This window comes from Marmota monax, unplaced genomic scaffold (assembly GCF_021218885.2).
Source record: "Marmota monax isolate L192 unplaced genomic scaffold, Marmota_monax_Labrador192_F-V1.1 WCK01_AAM20220418_F8-fsc00116, whole genome shotgun sequence".
NCBI lineage: Eukaryota > Metazoa > Chordata > Mammalia > Rodentia > Sciuridae > Marmota > Marmota monax.
This window is the reverse complement of record NW_026695220.1, coordinates 2,749,253-2,773,887: the sequence shown is the minus strand read 5'-3', so window position 1 is coordinate 2,773,887 and position 24,635 is coordinate 2,749,253. Positions and strand designations below refer to the sequence as shown.

At 35.4% G+C, this 24,635-nt stretch overlaps 1 protein-coding gene across 18 annotated transcripts in view; it reads left to right on the top strand.

Annotated features, from left to right (window-relative positions):
- Positions 1-24,635, top strand: part of Khdrbs2 (KH RNA binding domain containing, signal transduction associated 2) — a 587,319-nt gene that overhangs the window by 159,431 nt on the left and 403,253 nt on the right. The gene's annotated exons all lie outside the window — the stretch shown is intronic.

Sequence of the window (24,635 nt, the reverse complement as noted above, 5' to 3'; positions counted from 1 at the left end):
TACTTTAAAAGTCTTTCTTTACTGTCTTCTCACTTACAATCCTCCTGTCTGAGCCTGCTGAGTCTCTAGGATTATAGGCATGCGCCACTGTCCCTGGCAGCCATAATATTTCCAAAATATTTTCTGTCCAGTTTGGATGTGCATATTCCATGAATATTTGGACTCTTGAAATTGTTCCACAGCTCAATGATATTCTTTTCTTTCATTTTGATTATCTCCTTTTGCTGTGTTTTATTTCAGTTTCTGTTACTGTATATTCATTTTGTTTCCTGTGCTGTGTTTAATACATAGTTTATTCCATCTAGCATTTTTTTTATTCTAGATATTTTAGCCTATATCTCGAGAAATTATATGGGTATTTAAAAAATCTTCTATATTGATTTTTTCACATATGGGGAATAGTATGACTGGTTTTTAATTTTTGTTGTTTATTTGTGGTATGGGAGATTTAATTCAGTGGTACTCTACCACTGATCTACAACCCTAGACATTTGTTTTATCGTATTTTTAGGCAGGATCTTGCTTAATCGCTCAGACTGTCTTTGAACTTGTGATCCTCCTGTCTCAGCTTCCTGAGTAGCTGGGATTACAGGCATGTACCTCTATGCTTGACATTATTGTTTTTATGTCCTTGTCTATTAATGTTATCATAAATATTACTTTGGGTTCCATTTTTTATTTATAATTCTCCTCATAATGGTTGCTTGTTTTTTTTGTATAGATGGCAATTTTTGATTAAATATCAGATTACCAGATTACATATTTTATTAGGTGCTAGTTTATTTTTAATTGCTTTTTTTCCTGCCTCTCAAGGAACTGACTTTCAGTATCTTTTAAGTACTAACGTGAAAAATGTTCTCTTATTTTCCTCTATATAATTGTTCTATTTATTTGTGGTTGCTTCAGGAAAGAGTATAAATCTTCCTAGTATTTTTATCTTGCCCAGAACCTGAAAAACCACCTGATTTTTCCCCTGGGCTTTCTTTCCCTTTAACATTTTTTTGATTCAATATGTTAAGTACACTCATATTTGAGACATCATAATATGTATATTGTTTTCACTTGCATAACTATTTTTAGTGTAACTTACATTATACAATGGCTCAATGTTTTGCCAGTGTTACTGGTTTAATTGGCTTCAAGTAGCATATCACAAAATTATATTTGTCTCAAATATAGACAGTGAGGACTTTCACTTTGGCTTATATAAAAACTAGATATTATTGCTAGCCTATCTGTATACAGCCTCATTAAATTATATTGATAAAGGTTAAAATACTGACTAAATTTAGTTCAAATGGACAAATATTATTTTGCACATATTATATGTTGTACTTAGTTGTTATTTTGTTGACTGACAGATTATTATTTGATTCAATTGATATTTCTAGTTGTTACTGATTATTTTAAACAAGTTGGAGTCAATATATATATATATATATATATATATTTATTTATTTATTTATTTTCTGAAAAATTTCTGTTGCTTAATGATATAATTTCAAAAAATAAAAATGAAAAGGAAAGATGTATAAAATATTAACCACTCAAATCTATTATAATACTTAAATATTATAATTGAGAATCCCTCTATATTCAAAGTTTGTGGATTTATTCGTTAGGTTAAAGGCTCCTGCATTTTCTTTATTTATTAAATAATTACAATTAGAACATACTTCATTACTAGTATTTTAAAGACAACTGGAAAAATAAGTATGGCAAAAATTTCAGTTTAGTTCTAACTAAATAATGTTGCTGAGAATTTGAAACAATGATATAACTAGTGCATAAGACTTACAAACTTGAGGGGTAATTCCATTAATATTAGAAAACTTCACAGTAGAGTTAATGCTTGTTTGTGCTTTTTAAAATGTCTGAGAAAACTATGTTAATACAACTGTTTCTTCAACTTTTTGAAGATGTGCGTACTAAAAGAATTATGTGGAAACAAAGAAGATAAGTCATATGGTCTCATTGCACTGAATTTTACATCCTTGATAATGAACTTTCATATATAATTACATTACTGAAGGTAATATTTCCAAAAATGAGGATTTCCTCATTTGCTTTCCCTCCCCAAATTTCCTTTTGGTTCTTCCTTTTGCTCAGACCAAAACAATTTTGATTCCTTTTTCTCTCATACCCCATATCTATCAGTCAGGAAGATTGTTAGCTAGCTCTACCTAATAGAAACCCAGAATCTTACTGTTTTTCTAATGGTGGTGCTCTTGTCTGAGCCTCTGTCATCTCTTGCCAGGATTATTACAATAGTCTTCTAACTAATTTCCTTGCTTCTCTTTGTACCCCTACATCTATTTACAGCAAAGCAGACAAAGTGATCTGTTAAAGTGGATTGTTTCCTAGTGCTGCTCAAAACCTGTGGTGGTCCCCATTAAAACCCAAGACCTTGAAATTGTTTGAAAACTCTACATAATCTTTTTAAAACTCACCTTTCTTCTTTGAGGCAACTGCTGAGAAGATATGCTTCTTGACATTTTGTAGAATAAGCTGAAATTAGTCATCACATCTAGGTAGGAATAAACATTCACATCTAAGACAACTTTGAATTTGACATCATCAGACAATCATCTGAATTTGATGATTTTGATAATAGAAACCTAATTTTTTATACTTTTCATTTTTTATTTTTCCGACATTGAAAATAAAAAGCAATTACATGAACATTTTAAACTCAAGGTCACATTATGAATGAGCAATAGTTCTTATATCTGTAAAAGTGATTTTAAAATCAGCTCTTTCAGGCAATTGAGACAGATTTCCTATCTGTGAATGTAATTGGAGGACGGCTCTGAAAAATTAGTTTTCAACCTCATCAAATTGTAAGTCATTGTAAAAATCTAGAGATGTGACAAAAGCCTTAATCCCTTTTTTTAGTGTACAAATATTTATTTTTGTGCCTATAATATGATAGTTACTGATTTAGTTAGAAGCTGGATAAGCAAAATAAACAAAAATCATTCTCCCAGGTATTTTATTTTATATTAATTTTGTTGTGGTTGTTGTTGTAAGTAACATTCCCTTTATTTTATTCCCTGGATCCAAAATGCAAACTATTTGAGGGCAGAAACTCTGTCCCTTGCTTGATATAGCAGAAACTGTCAACAATCAACAAGTGTTTGTTCCATAAATAAGGATATTTTGGGATCACTTTTCCTAAAATTTCACTTTATTAGATGCAGAGAAGGAAACAACTTACTTTTTATTTTTACAGTAATATTGGATAAACACAACAATCAAATTAGTCTTTTTTATTAATTTATTTTAATTAGGTATATATGACAGCCGAATGCATTTTGATTCATTGTACACAATTGCAGCACAACTTTTTATTTCTCTGGTTGTACACGATGTAGTATCACATCATATGTTCAGTCATTCATTTACCTAGGGTCAAGATGTCCATCTTATCCCACCATCTTTCCTGCCCCATGCACCCTTCTCACCCCTCCTTCCCCTTTGCCCAATCGAAGATCTTCCATTGTTCCCATGACCACCCTCCCTCATTATGAATCAGCATTCACTTATCATAGAGAACTTCAGCCTTTGGTTTTTTGGGATTGGCTTACTTTGCTTAGCATGATATTCTACAACTTCATCCATTTACCTGCAAATGCCATGATTTTATTTTCTTTTAATGCTGAGTAATATTCCATTGTGTTTATATACCACAGTTTCTTTATCCATTCATCTACTGAAGGGCATCTAGGTTGGTTCCACAGTTTAGCTAATGTGAATTGAGCTGTTATAAACATTGATGTGGCTGTGTCACTCTAGTATGCTGATTTTAAATCCTTTGGGTATAGACCGAGAAGTGGGATAGCTGGGTCAAATGGTAGTTCCATTCCAAATATTCTAAGAATCTCCATACTGCGTTCCAGATTTGTTGGACCAATTTGCAGTCTCACCAGCAATGTATGAGTGTCCCTTTCCCCCCACATCCTCGTTAACATTTATTGTTGTTTGTATTCTTGATAACTGCCATTCTGACTGGTGTGAGATGGAATCTTAGAGTACTTTTGATTTGCATTTCTCTAATTACTAGAGATGTTGAATATTTTTTCATATATTTGTTAATTGAATGTATCTTCTTCTGAGAAGTATCTGTTCAACTCATTAGCCTATTTATTGATTTTTTTTGGTGTTCTTTGAGTTTTTATATATCCTGGAGATTAGTGTTCTATCTGATGTGTGTGTGGCAAAAATTTGCTCCCAAAATGTAGACTCTCTCTTCACCTCATTGATTGTTTCTTTATCTGAGAAGCTTTTTGGTTTGAGTCTATCCCATTTATTATTTCTTGATTTTATTTCTAATGCTTTAGGAGTCTTGTTAAGGAATTTAAGGCCTAATCTGATGTAATGAAGATTTGGGCGTTCTTTTCTTCTATTAGGCGCAGGGTCTCTCAACTAATTCCTAGGTCCTTGATCCATTTTGAATTGAGTTTTGTGCATGGTGAGAGATAGGGATTTATTTTCATTTTGCTGCATATGGATTTCCAGTTTCCCAGCACATTTGTTGAAGAGGATATCTTTTCTCCAATATATATTTTTGGCACCTTTGTCTAGTATGAGATAACTATATTTATGTGGGTTTGTCTCTTTATCTTCTATTGTGTAGCATTGATCTACATGTCTATTTTGGTGCTAATACCATGCTATTTTTGTTACTATACCTTTGCAGTATAGTTTAAGATCTGGTATTGTGATGCCTCCTGTTTCATTCTTCTTGCTAAGGATTCCTTTGACTATTCTGGATCTCTTTATTTTTTCCAAATGAATTTCATAATTGCTTTTTCTATTTCTATGAAGAATGTCATTGATATTTTAATAGGAATTACATGAAAATCTGTATAATGCTTTTGGTAGTATGGCCATTTTGACAATGTTAATTTTGCCTATCCAAAAGCATGGGAGATCCTTCCATTTTCTAAGGTCTTCAATTTCTTTCTTTATTGTTCTGTAGTTTTCATTGTAGAGGTCTTTTGTTAAGTTGATTTCCAAGTATTTTATTTTGTTTTATTTTTTTGGAGGCTATAGTGAATGAGGTAGTTTTCCTAATTTCTCTTTCAGAGGATTCATCACTGATGTTTAGAAATGCATTAGATGTATAGGTATTGATTTTATAACCTGCTACTTTGCCAAATTCATTAATTAATTCTAGAAGTTTTCTGGTGGAGGTTTTGGATACTGTAAGTATAGAATCATGTCACCAGCAAATAATGATAGTTTGAGTTATTTTTTCCTATTCGTATCCCTTTAATTTCTTTTATCTGTATAATGCTCTGGCTAGAGTTTCAAGGAATATGTTGAATAGATGTGGTGAAAGAGGGCATCCCTGTCTTGTTCCACTTTTTAGCAGGTATGCCTTCAATTTTTCTCCATTTAAAATGAAATTGGCCTTTGGTTTAGCATAGATAGCTTTTACAATCTTGAGGTGTGTTTTCATTATCCCTAGTTTTTCTAGTGTTTTGAACGTGAAAGGGTCATATATTTTGTCAAATGCTATCTCTGCCTTAATTGATACAATCATATGATTCTTACCTGTAAGTCTATTGATGTGATGAACTATATTTATTGATTTTTTTGTGCTGAAGCAACCTTGCATCCCTGGAATGAACCCCACTTGATCATGGTGCATTATTTTTTAATGCTTTTTATATGCAATTTGCCAAAATTTTATTGAGAATTTTTGCATCAATCTTCATTAGGGATATTGGTCTGAAATTTTCTTTCTTTGATGTGTCTCTGCCTAGTTGTGGCATCAGTATGATACTAGCTTTGTAGAATGAATTTGGAAAGGTTCCGTTCTTTTGTATTTTATGGAATAATTTGAGGAGTATTGGTATTAATTTTTCTTTGGCAGTCTTGTAGAACTCAGCTGTGATTCTTTCTGATCCCAGGCTTTTCTTGGTTGATAAGCTTTTGATGGCATCTTCTATTCCCTTGCTTGAAATTGATCTCTTTAAATTGTGTATGTCCTCTTGACTCAATTTAGGTTGATCATATGCTCCTAGAAATTTGTCAGTTTCTATTTTACTGAAGTATAAATTTTCAAAATAGTTTTTAATATTCTTCTGTATTTCAATAGTGTCTGTCATGATATTTTCTTTTCTTATCACAAATTTTATTAATTTGAGTTTTCTCCCTCCTTGTTTTCATTAGGGTGGCTAAAGGTTTTGTCAGTTTTATTTATTTTTTTCAAAGAGCCAGCTTTTTATTTTGTCAAATTTTTAAATGTTTCTTTTGTTTTAATATCATTTATTTCTGCCCTAATTTTAATTATTTCCTATATTCTACTACTATTAGTGTTTGTTTGTTCTTCTTTTTCTAGCTCTTTGAAATGTAATGTCAAGTCATTTATTTGTTGACTTTTTATTCTTTTAAGAAATGAACTTCAAGCAATAAACTTTCCTCTTAGCACTGCCTTTATAGTGTCCCAGAGATTTTGAAAGTTATATCAGAGTTCTCATTAAACTCTAAGAAATTTTTATCTCCTTCCTGATGTCTTCTCTTATCCATACATCATTCAATAGTGTTTTGTTAGTCTCCAAGTGTAGGAGTAGCTTCTCTTTTTAATTTTATCATTGATTTTTAATTTCATTCCATTAAGGTCAAATAGAATACAGGGTTGTATCTCTATTATTATTTTTTTTTTGTATTTGCTAAACTTTTTTTGTGGCATAATGTATGGTCTATTTTGTAAAAAGATCCATGTGCTACTGAGAAGAAAGTGTATTCGCTCGTTGATGGATGGAATATTTTATATATTTCTGTTAAGTCCAAATTACTGATTGTATTATTGAGTTCTATAGTTTCTTTGTTTCGTTCTTGTTTGGCAGATCTATCCAATGGTGAGTCAGGTATATTAAAGTCACCCAGTATTATTGTGTTGTGGTCTATTTGGTTCTTGTATTTGAGAAGGGTTTGTTTGACATACATAGATGCCCCATTGTTTGGGGCATAGATATTTATGATTGTTATGTCTTGTTGATGTATGAACCCCATAAGCAGTATGAAATGTCCTTTTTTATCCCTTTTTACTAGTTTTGGTTTGAAGTCTACTCTGATATGAGGATGGAAACCCCTGCTTGTTTGTGTGTTCCATGTGAGTGATACGTTTTTTCCACCCTTTCACCATCAGTCTGTGGATGTCTTTTCCTATGAGATGAGTCTCTTGAAGGCAACATATTGTTGGCTCTTTTTAAAAAAAAATCCAATCTGTCAATCTATATCTTTTAATTGATGAGTTTAGGCCATTCAAATTCTGGATTATTATTGAAATATGATTTGTATTCCTGGACATTGTAGTTTATTTTTGGCTTTTAACTTGACTTGGGTTCTCCTTTGATTGGCCTTTCCTTTATTGTAGTTCTTACTTTTGCTGATTTCCATTGTTGTTTTTCGTTTCCTCCTCCTGGAATATTTTGCTAAAGATGCTCTGTAGTACAGGCTTTCTCACTGTAAATTCTTTTAACTTTTGTTTATCATGAAAGGTTTTTATTTCATCATCAAATCTGAAGCTTAATTTTGCTCGATCTGAGATTCTTGGTTGGTATCTATTTTCTTTCAGAGCTTAGTATGTGTTGTCCCAGGATCTTCTGGATTTGAGGATCTGGGTTGAAAGATATGTGAGATACGAATTGGTCTCCCCCTGTATGTGATCTTATTCCTCTCTCTTATGGCCTGTAAGATGCTATCCTTATTCTGTACGCTAGGCATATTCAATATAATGTGCCTTGGTGAAGACCTGTTGTAATCTTGTGCATTTGTTATCCTATAAGCCTCTTGCATTTGATTTTCCAATTCATTCTTCATGTTTGGGAAATTTTTTGATACTATCTCTTTGAAGAGATTGTATATTCCTTTGGTTTGAAACTCTGTGCCTTCCTCTATCAAAATAAATCTTAGATTTGGTCTTTTGATACTATCCCATGATTCTTGAGTATTCTGTTCATGGCTTATTACTGTCTTCACTGTGTGGTCAGCTTTATTTTCCAGATTTCATAGTGTGTCTTCATTTTCTGATGTTCTGTCTTCCAAGTGATCTAGTCTGTTGGTGATGATTTCTGTTGAATTTTTTCTTGATTTATTGTTTTCTTCGTTTCAAGGATTTCTGATTTTTTTTCAGAATCTCTTTCTTAAAATGATCTTTTGTTACTTGTATTTGCTCCCTTATCTCTTTGTTAGTGTGATCAATGGTTGCCTGTACTTGCTTTCTTATCTCTTTGTTGGAGTGATCAATTCTTGCCTGTATTTGCTTCTTTATGTCATTCTTTAATTTACTGATCATTTTAATTACAAGTATTCTGAACTCTCTGACATTTCATTAACTACACTGTCAATGGATTCTATTATTATAGTATCCTGTTTTGTTTGGGGTAGGTTTCTTCTGTTTTTTTTTTTTCATGTTTTCTATATGTCTTCATTTCTTGCAGTGGGGATCTGAGGAGGTATTATAGTTTCTATTCTATAATCTTGTAGTATCTGTGCAGATTATATGTACGTCACCTTGATGTTGGGCTTCTACAGTCAGCCTGTGTTCCATGAAGGATGCTACTGCAACTAAAGATGGTGACAGCAATAGGAAAAGTAACTCCATATAGCAGTGGGGTTGTCCCAAGATGGATGAACCTCTTTCAGAGATGGGGCTGAAAAGGTGGGCCTTACATTGGCTTTGGGATGCATATTCCAAGATGCAGCTGCTTTTAGGCCCTGTTTGTTTTTGAAAGGTAGTGGCTACTGAGTCCGGAGAGCTATGGCAATGGCTGCAGTGTCCCAAGAAAGAGGTGGGTTAGGCCTGGGCTCCTGGTGGGTGAGTGGGGGAGTGGATCTGGGTCTACCCTGGGCCTGGGCTCCCATGAAGGTCATCAGAGGTGGTCCTAGGCCTGGTCCTTGATTCTGTGTGGGTCTACCAGTTTGTCGTTGGGTCAGACCTGGGCCCAACCTGGGCCTGGGCTCCTGCATGGGTGGCAGGGGTGGTCCTGGGCTGGGGTTGATCTCTGGTATCCCAGGAATTTTTTATTCTGGTAGGTGACTAAGATGGTGATCATATAATTTTGCAAATATTTAATTACAAATATAGATCAATTTTTAAGAAGAAAAATTAGAAATGTTTTTAAGGTACTATATGACAGTGATAATCTAAACCATTAGTAATAATTTCTTTAGGGAAATGTAGTTGGAACTGCAATCAGAAATATGGGAAGAATATCACTTTGCAAGGTCTAGGAGAGGTGAGGTAGGGTAATATAAAAAAGAAGATGCATAGGATAGATAAAGTACCTGAAGAGTAATGAGGAGTGTGGTGCAAGAAAGGTTAGCAACAGCTAAGTGATGGAGATTGTAAACCTGATAGATCCTGCTAAGAACCGAGGTTTTCATTCTAATCCTTTTCTTGAAGATTTTTATAAGAGAAGATACACTAATAATTCTTTAAAAAATAGTCATACTGAATATCAACTGTAGTATAGAGTTGGCAAGATAGAGAAAGAATGTAGTAGAATTGACAAGGAGGATAATCTAGTGATTTGAGCAACAGATGTTCTTGAGTCACAGTAATTGATAGATGAGTAAAAATGAGAGGGACCAGAAGTATAGAAGATAAAATCAGCAGAACTGAGTAAATTACAAATAAGAGGTATATTAAGAAGGACTTCTAGGTTTTATACTTTTACAACTATACGGAGTATAGAGAATTTTACTGCATCACAGAATGTTGAGAGAATCACTGTAAGCTGTTTGAGTTCTGATTTAGTTGTATAGAATTAAGACACTTGAAGGTGAAATTTGGAGATAGCCAAAGACAAGTGAAAATTCATGTGTAGAGTGCAGAGTAGATGCCTTCTAAAAGATGTCAATTAGGATTCACCAGGACATAGATAGTAACTAAAATCATTGGCATAGATGAACTGACTTCCTGAGTGAAAAAAAGAAGAGAATTTCCAGACTGTAGTTCTGTTTTAAGTACAATAACTCTATAATTACACACCACCCCCTTGCAATTAGGATCTTGCCGTATTCATTCATAGTCTTTCTTTAGAGTGTGAACTTTTTCTTTCAGTGTTATTCAGGCAATATCTTTTGTGAGGAATAGACAGATACTGGTCATGTCTGTATTGTTATTGGCTGGTGTTATACTCAAGGTAACTTAAAGGAATTCCTTTAATAAAAGCCGACATTTGTTTGTGATTATTAACTGATTTTTCTAGGCATTTAATGTATGCACAGGAATTGGTATTTGGATAAGTATATAAACTATTGTGGGCACCTGTTTTTCTGGAATCTTAATAATTCTATGTAAGTGTCATGTCTGATTGAGAAATTTGTTTTGCTTTGCTTTGGTGTGGAGAAAAGAATGAAAGTTCTGCTAGTAAAATTATAATTTCCAAGTGGTTCAGAAGCAAAGAGTGTTTTAACATCCCTTCTTTTGAATTTGAATTTTAATGCTTGACCTGATTTTTACACTTGGTCTTAGCTGAAATACCAAGAAGTAATAACTCTGCTTTTTGAGGAGCAGAAAAAATTATCCTTTCTCTATTTCTTTAATACCTACATTCTCTATAGATGACAGACACTTATCATTTTGTATATTCTTACATGTTTGTTTTTTATATATAAATAGATAGGGACCTTAATAATAATTATATAATTGGCCCAAACTCTCATGACAGAAAGTGTTATGCAGACACCACCTATTCCTTTGGTTTCTTCTCTCAACCTTGGAGAAAACCAAGGCCTAACTCTGTGGCTTAAAACTTAAGGATTTCAGGCACTCTGTGCTGAAATGGATGTAGTATCTTTGTAATATGCAGGTATAGCCCTTAATACATTTACTATATGGGAGTTATTTGGTCATTTTTTCAGACTTGAATCTTATAAAGGTTTTCATTTTATTTTTTTTAAATACGAAAATGTGAGACTTTCTCTAAGCTATTAGCCCTGTTTAAAATATGTATATTTGCCCTTAATCACCAAACTACACCATCTGCATTCCAGGTACTTTCCATGATATGACCTCAAACTTACTGATGTTTTATACGTGTCGAAAACTTAGTTGGAAGAAATGATATTTATAGAGAATTGCTGGAAGCTTATCCATTCATGTAGGAACTCCAAATTTTACCCTTGGATTTGGTGAGGCCATCTGAGACTTGTGTTTTGCATATTATTCTTTTTTCTTGACTTTCTCTTGCTTTACCTAATGATAGGCCAATTTCTCTACTTCCTTGCTTTTATCTTAATATATACTGTTGAAAGTTACCTTTTGATATCTCAAGTAAGGTTATGCCTCATTCACTGAAAAAAAGGTAGTCTATCTTATTTGCAAAATGTTCATAGTTGAATCATATATACAAATATATAAACATGTCCTTACACAAAGGTAAGTGCTATAAAATGTCTTATTTGTTCATTGATTTCCCAATGTTAAATAGACCAATAGTATAAACTCTCAAAACCTTGCTATCAATACTTGTCTAATGATTCCTGAATTATTTAAATTAACATAATAATCAAAGCTGGAGGAGGAAATTCAGATGTTCATTATTTTATCCTTGTCCAGGGTTCATTAGCCCTACAGATTAGCTACTAATTGAACCTAAAAGTCAAATTTCTTTTTCTGCAATGGATATTAAATGATTACCTTGCCCTTTCATTGTTCAGTGCCTTTTCCACTTTGCCTATAAATTAGAATCATAGAAGAATGATGACAATAAAGGTCATTTATGAATTCATATCTATTCTAGAGAAAAAGTGATTTTAGGAAAACATATCATAGAAGAGGCAGAATTTACAATGAAATATTTTTGAATCAGGTAGACAATTTAGATTTGCATGAAATATCTATTTTGCCCATAGGCAGAAGCCAGAAGAGAAATAAAATTAAACAGCCTTTACATTTGTTACTACCTTTCCAGTTTTATGGGTAACTTTTTAAGAATCTGGTGAAGTTGTTCTTTGTAACATTTTGACTTAGTTATATCCATACTTTCTGATATCAATGAAAGCTTGGACACAGTATTGGAAGCTGATCCCATATTAGGAGATATTAATTTCCTTAAAGTTATTATCTGTTCCAAGGTCATGTTCATCAAATAATTCTCAAGAATAGTTTTGTAGTTCTTTTTGTGGTTACTGCAGTCCAGTCAATGTTATTTGGATGAGTTATGCAGTAGGGTGGCAGGGTCAAACTCCAAGACTGATGTAGAGGGAGGTGAACAAATGTCTCAAGCTGCAGGGGACTCTAAAGAGCTAATGGAAACACTGAACAGCAGACCAAAAACCCTGGAAAACACGTGGAAGCATATCTTTAAGAATTGTTTGACAATGACTAGAGAACAGCAGTAACAGTCCTCAATATCAATAAGTTAATTTTATGCTACCTTTGCTGTGTGGTTCCAATAAATACCCAGCTGAGTGCATCCAGTGCATTCCCTTAGAGGCTCCTTTATTTATTCAAGTTTCATTAATCCAGAACCTGGATCATAATTACAGTTAATAACGAATATGAGTTAAATATTGTTAGGCACTGTTATAAATGTCTGCTTTCTTGTTGCTTAATTAGTGTACTAGGATTGAACCCTAGGTCTTGCACATGCTAGGCAAACACTCAACCACTGAGCTACATCCTGAGCCCTATAAATGCTTTCTTTATAGTCCTCAACACAAACTAGAGTGTACTAATATTAAGCTTGCATACTAATTGAAGAAATGCCATGTTAAATAATTTATTTAAGTACTAGTGGAGCACAGCAAGGACTGTGCCAGGTCATCTGACTCTGTCATCTATAATTTTCACCTTTGTGTTCTGCTGTGTTCTGATGTGTGGATATTTGAGTATTTTTTCTGATGAAAATTTGGTTTTCTGTTATTGGCAATTCTGAAAGCTGAATTATAAACATGAATCACAGTCATATGGTTTTTTAAATAATTCTAGAAAAATGTAGTTTATTGGAAAGAAAATAAAGAATGTGTCCAACTTCCATTATTGCAGAATGAGGAATGTATTTAAATAAATTTATTTGGTAACTTTCTGTTAAATGCCAAGGGAGTTTTAGCTTTAAAGAAACAACTATTACCTTGATTTCCTTTATGGTACTTCAGTAAATATAAATGTTTTATATTTAGAGTTATTAAAAAATTAGAATTCTGTATGTATGTTAAACTAAAATATGCACAGAACTATGGTAAAATTATATTATTAACAACATTTACATGAACCTAGAGACCTTTATAGCCCATTCTTGCAATAGATTATATGGTCATTCTCATAAGGTTTCCACCTTGATAGCATAATTTATAAATACTGTTCAATGGGGTCAAGCCTGTGGCTATCCTTTTAGGGATGCTGTGCTCTCCAGCCACCCAGTCAGATATCAGATGGCCTTGCAACTGTTCCCTATGGCAGCACAGTAGGGGGATTGTAAAGAAGGCTATGACAGGTTCTACCACTCACAATTACTTTGTCACCTGTAGGTTGTGGGAATGATATCTGTGGTAACTTCATGTTTATAAGAGGATCTACCACTCTAACCCTGGTGAGGGGTATTTAAAATACTTGTTAGTTGATATTCCCTGTGACACTTGCTAAAATTGAGTATGTAAATATACCTGAATAATACAATGATAGTTCCCCTTTCATTTAGCTGAGTTTAAAATAAAGTTGAAGTCAATAAAATAGAATATAGAGTTCCTTGGAAAAACTGTCATTTAAATGCAGGGTAACATTTGTAGGGTACATTTCATTTTAGTAAATTCTATTTCTCTCAGAATCAGACTCTTGGATTATAAAAAAAGTACCCGCATTCTCTCTGGCACATAAATATTCTCAGTTCTCTTTGGAGCATCATGCATGATTGCTGTCCAATAAATGCTAAACAAAAACTTGCCTGTAATCCCTGGAGGTTACTGGAAGATACATCCCTGCTCCATTATGTAATTTATGCACCAGAATGGGATTTGCTTTACCATTAAATTATCTGCCAATGTAATGCACTTAGAGTGCCAAGCACAGAGTTTTTGATTAATACATATCAGTTGATAATGGGTGTTAATTTCTTCTGCTTTCTTGAGATAAAGAAACAATGCCTATTTTTTGGAGCTGAACACTCTTGGGGCTTTTAAACTAGCAACTTAGAGAGGAAATATATGATCCTATTAAAAATTCCTGATCTTTTTAAGGATTAATTTCTTGAGGACCATAAAGGAACTATTTCCTCAAACAGGTCTTGTTGACACAAATCCCAGATTTTCTAAAATATTATTTTTAGTTGTAGATGGACACAATATCTTTATTTATTTTTTATGTAGTGCTGAGAATCGTACCTGGTGCCTCACACCTTCAAGGCAGGCGCTGTACCACTGAGCCACAGCCCCAGAACTCCCAGATTTTTTTATAAAAAAGGTTTTTCTGTTGTATTTTCTCTGCTGACATTTCTTAATATCTTTCACATCATTTGCCCAGTAGGCAAATCCCATACATTACTGGGTTTTCTACCCAGAAATTTTGTTTAGCCACCACCTGGCATGTTTTAAGCTTTGTGGATGCCCTGGGCCACAAGTTCCTGATGCTCCCAATTTACTTGACCTCAGAACCGTTATCTGCAGACTCATGAGGGTTTTTCCTAAACCTAGAAATAATCTATTTTTTTCACCTTTGTACATATGTTACACAAAGCATCTTTGAAAACCATAACCACCACAGAATAATATAAAACATATATACAGAAAAACACACAAACATATAGGGTAATGATTGGTCTAAGACAGAAAGTCTTGTACTGAAAAATTTAATTTAAAACAGAATATTGCTAAAATCTTTCTACATGCCCATTCCAAAGAAAACTGTCTCCTCCCTCAATTAACTGCTATTCTGACTACATAGTAACTTTTGTTTTATCCAACTTATTACTTTCTGCTAAATCTTTATAGTTTTATCTCTCAAATGTTAATTCTCAAACAGTACTGTTTACCCTTGCCCATTTTTTGTTTCCTTTCTCTTTCTCTTTTTCTTAAAATTTGACCCTTTAATTTGTAGTTTCTCACAGCTTGATTTGGTTGGTTGCAAGCTTGACACACTCCAACACCTTCCTCTCTGTTTTTTGCACATTGGCTGGACTATAACTTAGGTGCCATTATGTGGGTCTATCTCACCAATTGTGATTTCAGCAGTTGTTGATATCTAGTGTTCAGATCTGCTGATTCATTAGGGGCTTCAGATTGATAATTTGTCATATCCAATATTGCCTTTTAGTTGTTATTTGATATTACAAAAAAAAATGTTTCCAACTATCTACTCTTTGGCAGGATACATACTTGTTTCTTTTACTTTGTGCAACAGTTTTCAAGTCAATAAACTGACTAACAAAGTTGGCAAATTCATATATTTTAAAGTATCTTCATAAACTCTTGGTTTAAAATATATTTGAACACAATTTTTCATGTCTCTGGTTGTACACTATTCGTGTCTTCATACATGTACTTAGGTTAATGATGTCCATCTCATTCCACCCTCTTTGCTACCTCCTACCCTATCCCTTCGCTTGCCTCCCCTTTGCCTTATTTAAAATTCACTTATTCCTCCCATGACCCTCCTCATCCCCATTATTAATCAGCATCCTTATATCAGAGAAAACATTCAGCAATTTTTTTTTTGATTTGGCTTACTTCACTTATCATTATATTCTCCAGCTCCATCCATTTACCTGCAAATGCCATGATATTATTCTCTTTTAATTCTGAGTAATATTCCATTGTGTATGTATATCACATTTTCTTTATCCATTAATCTACTGAAGGGCATCTAGGTTGGTTCCACAATTTAGCTATTGTGAATTGTGATGAATTGAATCATGTTCTGCTGTCATATATAATAAGTTAGAATAAATAAAATTTAAAAAATAATTGAGGGGCTGGGGATGTGGCTCAAGTGGTAGCGCGCTCGCCTGGCATGCGTACGGCCCGGGTTCGATCCTCAGCACCACATACAAATAAAGTTGTTGTGTCCGCCGATAACTAAAAAATAAATATTAAAAAAAATTCTCTCTCTCTCTCTCTCCCTCTCTCTTTTAGAAAAATAAAAAATAATTGAAAGGTTTCAGTACATTGTAAATTTCATCTTTGTTGAAACTCAAGTATTGCCTAGGAGTTGTGTTCAGGTTTCATTTTATTTATAGGTATTCATCTCACTGTGTTATTCAGACTCTCTTCAAACTCCTGGACTCAGGATCATCCTGATTCAGCCTTCCAGTAGCTGGGACTACAGATACATGCCACTGTGCCCAGTTGCCCAGTTTGGTTCCTTAGTATTTTGTTGTTATTGTTGTTTGTTTGCTTGTTTTGACATGACTCTCCTCTCATGTCCACATGCTAATTTCAGATTGGCCCAGTATGTTTATTTATTTGTTTATTTATTTATGGGATTCTCTTATTCTCAGGTTTGTCAGACACCCCGGGCTTCTGTCATTCATTCTGAGCTGAAGCTAACACACTGGTCACTATCACTTCTGCTTTGGGCTCATGGAGAATTCTTATCACATAGTTCTGTTGTGGTGTATCCTAATGTTTCTGATTTGCAGTCTCCTTGCTCAGTTCATATTTACTACAGTACTCAAGACTTCAATACTCTGCAGTCACCTTGGACTCCACCTTTTCCCAAATCTCTGATTTTTTTTTTTATGAAAAGACCAAATTTTTAAATTTTCCACGACATACTGTCTAGAATTTTAGATATCCCACCATTTTACTAATTAACTCTTTTCTTCAGCTATACCAAATCTTCAAGTCTCCCTCCCCTTCCTGTTTTTCAAGCCTCTGAATCCTCTCGGATTCCGTCAGAATCCCAGGATTAATCTGTCACTTTGAAACATTCAATAATGCTGTCATTTCCCCAGTCCTCTTTTCCTTTTCCTGAACAGTTCCTGTCAAAGTTCTATTGTATTTTAAGCTAATTTTTTATGCTTCTTTATTCTTATATAAATCTATCAAACATCACTGAAAATCGACACATGGCATAACAGACACAATTAGAGACATAATTTCAAACTCCTTCAGACATCAAAAGTAGAGTTTTTAGTGTGCATTGCTAATTCTTTTATTTATTTCCTCTTGATATTCTTTCAGATTCTTCATTGTGAATTCTAAATCACCACTATTAAAAAGCCCTGAGCCACTCAATTATTAGCAGGTGACATTTTTCACTAAGTCCAAAGGAAAGTCAGCTCCCTCAGATATTACCTCCTTTCCCCAGTTCAGACCCTGACCTATTCAAGCAAATTATTTGTTCTAATTAGTTGTACATGAAAACAGAATGCATTTCAACTCATTGTACACAATGGAGCAAAACTTATGATTTAACTGGTTGTACAAGATACAGAGTCACACCATTCGAGCAATCATACCCATATACGATAATAATGTCTGTCTCATTTCACCATCTTATACCCCACTTATACCAACTCCCCTCCCCCATCCTTGCCCAGTCCAAAGTTCTTCCATTCTTTCCATGTCTCCTGTTTCCATTATGGATCAGCATCCACTTATCAGAGAGAACATTTGGCCTTTATTTTTGGGGGGATTGGCTTACTTCACTTAGCATGATATTCACCAACTTCATCTATTTACCTGCAAATGCCATAATTTCATTTTTCTTAAAGGCTGAGTAATATTCTATTGTGTATGTGTATCACAGTTTCTTTATCCATTCATCTGTTGAAGGCATCTAGGTTGCTTCCAAGTTTCACTATTGTGAATTGAGCTGCTATAAGCATTGATGTGGCTGTGTCCATTCTTCCCTTTCAATGTCTCTCTTGCATGCATTTTCAATTTCTAGTATACATGCTGTGGCTCTGGAATCTTACAGTTAACCCTAAACCCTTGACCCTCTCATTTTCAATATATTCCCAGTACATTGCTACAGATCTCTGTCCCTCAGCATTCTGCTAGCAATACAGTGCTCAGTTTCTCCTCTGATTTCTTTAGCACTAAGCTTTATGACCTTGCTTACTACACATCTTTTAGTTGGTATTAACAAAAAATTTTATGTCACTTGAACAGTAAACCCTTTACTTCTATAGATTCAGTACTTTTAACTGTGTATTAAATATAAAGTGCCTGGATTTTTTTGTAGTATGTTTTGTCCTTGAGTTTTTCTTTTTACTTTTTAACTCGTTTTCTTTCTTTAACCCTAGTCTTTTTCATTTTCCTTTGATAATATTTCTTCTGCTTATCCCCCACCATACCCCCATAGTTTGGTGATTTTCATCTTTCTATGCTATGCTTTTTATATTCCCATTCTATATGTTTTGGCTGATCACTTATTGATCTGTGCCTTTTTTCTATACGTATTCTCCATTGCTTTAATTCAGAGTTTCATCTAATGTGGCCTGAACACAGCTTGGTCTCGCAAATCTTACTGTCTTTTGTGTCTGTAATAAATGCTGTGACTATTCTTTATGTATCTTAATATTGTTCATATTTCAAACACAATGGGCCTTTAAGATCAGACTTAGTAGGCAATAAACAATAATTCTTTAGACTTCTAGAGTATTGAGTAATATTTAAATTTTTATTTCTAAGAAACTTAATATGTAGAAAATTGTATGCCATTTTATCATTCAGTGTTTGAGCGTCACCTGTACATATTTAACTGTTTTGTTGTAATGATTTTTATAGACACTTGTGTTCATTTACATATATATATATATATATATATAGATATAAGAATTCAGATTTTACTAAATCACTTATCTCTCTTGAAGGAAAAGGAAAACTTTGTAATTTAATTTATCATGAAAATCATTTTTCTGTAATGGGTGAAATAAATTTAATGAACTACTTAATAGGAGTACTCTTCTCAGCTGAAGCATATTTTGAAAAATGTGAGAAACTATGATTATCAATCTACACAATACTTCATTAAGACTATTTACAGAAAACATATTTTTCATCTTTAATAATGCAACATGAATAATTCCATGTACTTTTCTTTAGTCTTTGTTATTAATTCAGAATAATTATGTTGATTCCAGAGAAACCTTTAAATAAATACTCCTACTTCTACTTTTTGTCATTTTAATTATGTCATAGACATAGCCACATAAACATCTTTCATATTTCCAGAATCAGACTACCAAGTTCAGATCCGTAGACTTTCCTTGCTACCCATTGTTTCTTTGGGAAATGCTGATCTAAATAGGGCAGAATCCTGGCTACAAGTATGTTGTGAACATTTCTCCTTAGTCCCTTTTTGAGCTCTTCTTTATTTCACCAAGGAATAGGGAATGTGTCGGTCCCTAATTTTCTAGGTGTATATCACCAGGGCTCCCCAGCATCATTGGACAATGTTGAATCTCCAAAACCTTTTCATTTTTTATTTATTTATTTATTTTCTTTTTTGTAGTGGGGATTGAACTCAGGGGCACTTAACCACTGAGCCACATTCCTAGCACTTTTTACTTTATTTAGAGACAGGGTCTTGCCAAGTTGTTTAGGGTCTTGCTCAGTTGCTGAGGCTGGTTTTGAACTCATGATCCTCCTGCTTCAGCCTCCAGAGCTACTGAGATTATAGGAGTTCACCATACCATGCCTGTCTTTTTGACTTTTTTTTTTTCAGTAGAATCTAAAAGCCATTCAGTGAAGGTGAGCAAGAACAGGACTTAAACCATCTTTTTCCTCTTTACATGATATTCTGCCTTCCTTCAGCCATTCATTATACAAATATATACCAAAGGTAGACAGGAAGTCTTTGCTGTCCCCAATATACTATCCCTTCAGATCACACAAACATCTGTGTTTATTAGAGGAATACAAGAAACAATTAACAAAATGTTGTTTGTATCATACTCTAACATGAAAATTAGAAATGCATTCTATTTGCTATGGTATTTGGTCTGTAATTAGATTTATTTTGTCTTTCTTGATGATATTGATTATTATTTTCCTGATTGCTTCTAATGAGACAATAATAAATTTGGCAAACAGTTAACATGATGATAGATGATTGGAGGTAGACAGCTTGTCACAAGCCTGCAACATACAAGAGTCTATATAATAACTAGTTTACTACTGAATCTGCATTTGTCAGCATTCTTCTGATTGAAAGAGACAGAGACTTTGGCTAGCTTAATCATAAAGGGAATTAGGTGGATTTTGAGGCTGTCTGTCATATTTGGAGGACAGTTTTAATATGCAGTTCTCTGACATAGAGGAATCCAACTCAGGAACAACTAGTAAACAGGACTTAACCTACATGAGATCTCATTCTTCATCTCTAGTTTCTATTTTCCTTTGAATTTCAGTTTCATTTTTTCCCATTCTATATTAGCTTCCCAACATGGCCTTGTCTTTCATATTTAACACATTTATTAAAGGGTAGGCTCTTACATTCACCTCTACTTTAAAATATTCCAAGTAAGGACCCTGATTGACAGGAATTAGATCCTGTATCTATCCTGTACCATTCCTATGTGGGAAGGCTAATGTGATGATGAAAGAATATGAAATATTTCTCTTAAAAGGAAAAACCTAGTATAGAGTAAAGAGGAAGAACTTTATCCAAAATATACCTTGAGTGTTCTGTTATGTGCAGTAAACTTGAATTATTAACACACATGCACATTCTCACTAAATTTGGTCTGAAAATGGATTTTAATAACTTTTAATAACTTTTGCTTATTAATTATTCTTAGTCTGGAAATCAGATGACTGGGTGTCGTGACCCCTTGCCCGCAAGGAAGACGCAACTCAGGAATCTTCTTTCAGCAGTTTATTCAGGCCCTTGATATTTCTTCTTCTCTTTCCCGGATGCCCCTCCCAGCCTTAATAAAGCATCTCAAGCCCCAATACGAAGCTGCCACGTGGAGCTTTCTCATAGGGTGGTGAAAAACCACGCGCCAACTCTCCCAAATAAGGAGTTGTTTGTCACAGACCACAGCGGAGCCAGCGCCATCTTGTAATGGCGACCATAGTCTGCAGAAACGGCAGAAGCGGCTCACCACAGTTCCCCCTTTCTGTTTTCTTAAAACAATACAGGCGAGAGTAGAGGTCCTATCCCACTGTGCAGAAGTGGCTGCATAGTATGGCTCAGTCCTAAGGAGGGCCCTTCCCCAGATCTGAGGCCATATCAGCCGACGCCTTTTTTCGTGGGGCGGGGCGTGGACGCGTCTAACCCGCATGCAATAGGACATGCTCTCCTTGAGGTCCACGTCAAGGATCACTCAAGTGCAGTGCCTTGCCTCGCATCCTGTATCGTGACGATGGTGGACGAAGGGGGATAGCTGAGGCTGAACTGTGGCTGTTTATAACGACAAACAAGTTGACAGCACCCTGAAAGAATGGCACGGACTTTAAGGCGATAGAAAAGCACTAGTGTGGAAACCCATCTGCGTGCAATGGCAGTAAGACCGGCAGAGTGCAAGGGCTTTCCAACACTAAGAGAATAACAAGGAAAGTCATGTCGATCCCAGTGCAATGTTATAATAACTTGGGGTGTAACGACCATGTCAAAGGTTTACTGTTTAAGATGCACAAGCCAGACTTGAGGTGAGTTGCCATTTTCTAAAGCTGCAAGAGCTTGTATGATCATAGCCTTATTGTGAGCACTGCGGGCCTTAAGGCGACAGAGAAACCACAAACAGAGGAACATACCGAAGCAACACATTGCACCAAAAATGCCTACCCCCACCCACTCTTTGAAGAAGGAAAAAGCAGAAGATATCCAATCGGTGAATTGACCCAAAGTCACGGGATCGACACGGGTACTGTTCAAGACAGCTATCTGGGTTAGTTGAGACTGGATCATGTCTTCCGCTGCCATGGACCAATTTCCGGCCAAATATTCGCCAATGATGTGGGAGGCATTCCTGGAATCATTAAATCTGACAGAGGTTATGCATAAATGTGCACGTTGGTCAACACAACCCAAAAGCACCAAGTCAGCCAATTCTTCTACCTGAGCTTGGAGTAAATCTATTCTTTGATTGGCAGCTAAAATCCCTGACAAAATATGTTGATTAATTGTATTTTGGGATTCAAGTATGGTGGAAGTTTGTTGAACAACTTGATTAATGGTGGCAGCAGTTTGTACTTGACTGGCCATGGCCACTCCGGCCGTAACTGCTGCAGCAGACACTGCCACAGCTGTCACTATAGCTGCCGTAATTCCAAAATCCCTATGGGCTCTAATCAGTTCAACAATAGGAAAAGATTCTGGATCCGCAGTAACCGGGATCGGGACAAAGGTTGGGATTTTCATAACCATTGCCGTAGTCCAGGAGCCATTCCAACACTCAAATAACAGATAATATTAGAACAATTAAGCATCCCCTGTAATGTAACATTAGCCAAAAGAAGCAGGAATGGAGATTGGAGACAGACTGCTGCGGAGGGTAATGTAGCATTAGATAATTGTGAATTATTTGCAGAAATTTTAAGCCTCCTACCTGGCTCCGAGTCTTGGGTACTGCCAGAAACATTAAACAGCCAACTTTGGACTCCTAATATTTCCCTGGGGAAACACAAGCGCGGACTAGACTAGCCCAATCTGAGGGAGTCATGCAAAATCTAGTAAGTCCCTCCACCTGAGTGAGAGTGAAAGCGGCATCTATGCCATAAGTGCACACAGACTCCGCCAGGGTCTTCACAATTTTAAAATCTAAGGGTTCATGGAATCTTCCCCTATTGTCATCCTGAAAAACTGGATAAGCAAGACCCATCTCAGCGTTAACAGCCCTCCATGTTTGGGCATGGAAAGCTCTCCCCGAAACACCCCCACCATATGGCGGTGGATCCGGGGGATCGCTTTTCTTGAGCCCCTGTTTATTTCTGTTCCCTTCTCCTATAGCTAAACTCTCTAGCTGACGAGACAGCCTCCCGAGCTCTTCCTCCTCATCCTCCTCTTCCTCTGACCCACTTTCACATGGGGGTGTGCGCAGCGTACTGAGATCTGGATAAAATCGTCTCCTCCCCTGTTTCACGCGCCGCACACTCCCATCCTCCTGAGGCACCTCACTTCCTGCCGTCTCCGATTTCTCCTCATGTAATTGCTCTAGAACTTCCTGTCCTTTAGTAAGTGCTTCCTGACATCTGCCATCTGTAAGGCAACTACGGACCATTTTCCAAAGGGGTATCACCCCACCCTCTAATATGCCCTGCTCAGAAGCAAAGTCAAGATCTTTGCCTAATTTATCCCAACTAGGTTCAGTAAGGCTGACCGAAAATGCAAACCACTGTGCAGCAATATCTATCTTCTGTAAAAATCTCTGTAAAGTACTATGTTTCACTTCCAGGCCCTTGGAACATAACAGGCCGTCTAGGGCCAGGAGAAGCGGACTTGAAGATGTGGCACCCATGACACAACAGCAAAAGAAGCACAAAAAACAAAAGCGAAATGACACAACAAAAGAAACACAGAAAACAAAAGCGAAAGTAGAAGCGAAAGTACACAGTGCAGCTGCAATAAAATGTAATGCTCTCTCTTTCTTTACAGAGGAGCTGCCCCGCTTTGGTTGCGGATCCCACTTATTGGGACTAACCCCGCTTTGGTCGCGGATCCCACTTACCTGGGACTAACCGGTGCACCACCCCTGACTGCTGAAAGTTCTGGTTCCCGGGTTTCGGCACCACTTGTCGCGACCCCTTGCCCGCAAGGAAGACGCAACTCAGGAATCTTCTTTCAGCAGTTTATTCAGGCCCTTGATATTTCTTCTTCTCTTTCCCGGATGCCCCTCCCAGTCTTAATAAAGCATCTCAAGCCCCAATACGAAGCTGCCACGTGGAGCTTTCTCATAGGGTGGTGAAAAACCACGCGCCAACTCTCCCAAATAAGGAGTTGTTTGTCACAGACCACAGCGGAGCCAGCGCCATCTTGTAATGGCGACCATAGTCTGCAGAAACGGCAGAAGCAGCTCACCACAACTGGGCAGTAATCCAGCTCTAGTCCTGAAATCCCTCTTTAAGAGATGAGTCAAATCTTGGCTCAGTCTATTCCTGAAGTAGCTGTTTTAATGATGAATTATCAATTCCCATTGGTGGAACAATTGTTTTCTTCATTCTAAATTCTCAGAAGAATACCCTATGTGATTTATTGCAGTATTTCAATTAATTTATTGAATTATTTCCAATAAAAGCTACAGTATTTTCTGTTTATTTTTGAGATTATGCTTGTGCTCGATAATTGAAACTAAACCACCGGAGATAAAAAGAAAAAGAGTAACTTTAAATATGCATATTTTTTTCTTTTATCTTCTCCCCAAAAGTACATGAAAATATATGAATATTGAAATCTTAAGAAATACCTCACAGTTACTGAAAATAATAAAAGACAAATTAAAAACAAAGGAACAATTTGTGTAGTGTTGTGGTACTTGTAATGAGAATATTTTTTTTTTTGGAGATTTTAATTGATTTACATTTATGTATTACCGATTGGAAAGACGTCCTTCTACAATTTTGTATTTGTCTTATGCCTTTTTAATCCTCTTGCCCCTTTTCAATCCCTCATTTCCTCCATTACTGCCCCACCCTGTGTGTACTTGTGTGTGGAAAAAAAGAGTTGTTTTGATTCCCTTCTCATTTTTTTTTTTTTGCATTTTTTTAGATATCTTCTTTGTGGTTGTTATGGG